The following is a 2325-nucleotide window of genomic DNA, read 5'->3' as shown; positions in this document are numbered from 1 at the left end:
ATTTAGGGTGTTGCATTTCTGCATTTGCATATTTTGGATGAAAACAGGTGCTAAAGAGCCAAAAATGGGGAAAAACAAGGACAACTCGAGCATGTACCCGAAGGAGCCATCGAGCTACAAGAACAAGTCCGAACCCCAACACGATCGAAGAGGATCCAAGAGCGTGAAGAGCAACCCGAAGATCCACCCGAGGAGTAACTCGACTTCACCCTTGTGTACCCCATCGAGTAGACCATCGGGCAGGTCTGGGAAGCTAGGTCAAACGGTTTCCATATATAAACCCCCTCTTTCCCTAGCTCGCAAACGAGCACGCCGCAGACCCTCAAACCAGAGAGCGAGAGCTTTTGTGAGAGAACTGAGCGACTCTACATTTTTCTTCTTGTTTTGCACTTTTATTTTGTAGTTTTCTTAGATTTCTATCCTATACTCTTTCTACTATACTCTATCTTTTAATATAATGTCATTTTCATTCATTTTGATTGTTTTGTTATTCGTTTCTATGTCCGAGTAGTGTAGTAAAGTTTCTAAGGATAGGATAGATGATTTTGTGTTCTTGATCGGTTAGGATGCTTTAGTTGATTGTAAATGATTGATAGATTTCCTTCTAGGTTGGTGTTCTTAATGCTGTCAACAGACCGAAATGTTGAGATTAGATCTAGGGCGTTTACAAATGCTACAGGCCGAAAGGAGTAGATAAAATGCTTGATTTAGCCAATGCTAGAGGTTTACTTAACTCTGAGTAAGAAATTAGATGAGTTTAAGTCTACTAACAATAATTAATCGTTCTTAATGCCTGCTTGTCCATATTGCTAGTGCGACAGTGTGGTAATGTGTTCAAGGTTGATTGTTGCTAGTGCGAAAGTGTGGTGACAAGGTTTTAGAGGTTCATTGTCTAGGAAATAATTGCTTGAGGCATGTAAGGCATCCGTACTGGTCTAGGATACTTAGGATTCGATTACCCCCATCCTTAGGAACTTTCGTATTTTAATTATTTGCATTTTCTTCACTTACTCGACTACCTACCCGATCAGGTACACGATAACCTGCGTCGAGTAATACCTCGAGCTGTTCATATCTCACTTGCATACTCGATCACCCCACTCGATCCTGTACTCGATTGCTTGCATCGAGTACTTAGGTCGTGTGGTTTCTTGTTTATATTCTTTCCTTTTATTTATTTTAGGATTGTTAGAACCAAAACCTTATCTGCTTGGCTTGACTTGTATTGTACTGATCATATCCTTCCTCCTAGCAATAGACAACCATTTGGATTGATAACCCTTTGTACTACAACTGCATAGGGGATTGATACCCTGGGTGAAAACCTGTCTATCAATTTGGCGCCGTTGCCATTTGGTTGTTTTAATTTTGCTACGTTTAGGATTTCAGCACTTGCTAGATCAAGTTCGTTTGTTTATATTCGGTTCGGATACTGACTTGTTTGCTTTCGTATTGTTTGTTTTGAATCTCAGGTACAACCCGAGCACCCACCCGACCTGTCACTCGATCACCTGGATCGAGTTGATCCTCGTGTACACACTCGGATACCTACCTGTGCATGCAAACACGATCCAGAGGTAGCCAGAACCTGAGTCCTTTCATCGACAACATCGACAGACCTCGGCTACTCAGACAACAACAAGTTCAACCGGAACCAGCAATCATTGAGGAGACGATGAATAATCAGAACGGTCCACCAGCTCATCAAGCAAGGACCAATATAGGAGCAGGAGATGCTCCATCTACTCACACTCAGAGGAATGGCATTGTGCCACCAGCTGTGCAGAACAACAATTTTGAGATCAAGAGTAGTCTCATCCAGATGATACAGAGCAATAAGTTTCATGGATTGCCAATGGAGGACCCATTGGATCATCTGGATGAATTTGATAGGCTCTGTAGCCTCACTAAGATCAATGGAGTAAGTGAAGATGGATTCAAGCTCAGGTTTTTCCCATTCTCTTTGGGAGACAAAGCACACATTTGGGAGAAATCGCTCCCTAAGGAGTCCATCACCACTTGTGAAGCGTGCAAAAAGGCATTCCTAGCAAAATTCTTCTCCAACTCCCGAACCGCAAGGCTGCGAAATGACATTTTCGACTTTGTACAGAAGAACAATGAAACGTTCAATGAAGCTTGGGAATGTTTCAAGGGATACACTACTCGATGTCCACATCACGGCTTCAGTAATGCTGAGCACACTATACAAAGGAGTGGTCCCCAAGATACGGATGTTACTGGACACCGTAAGTCATGGTAACTTCCTCAACCAGGATGTTGATGAAGGTTGGGACCTAGTGGAGAACTTGGCTCAATCTGATAGAA

This window comes from Camelina sativa, unplaced genomic scaffold (assembly GCF_000633955.1).
Source record: "Camelina sativa cultivar DH55 unplaced genomic scaffold, Cs unpScaffold00764, whole genome shotgun sequence".
Taxonomy (NCBI): domain Eukaryota; kingdom Viridiplantae; phylum Streptophyta; class Magnoliopsida; order Brassicales; family Brassicaceae; genus Camelina; species Camelina sativa.
Note: the sequence above shows the minus strand (reverse complement) of the source record.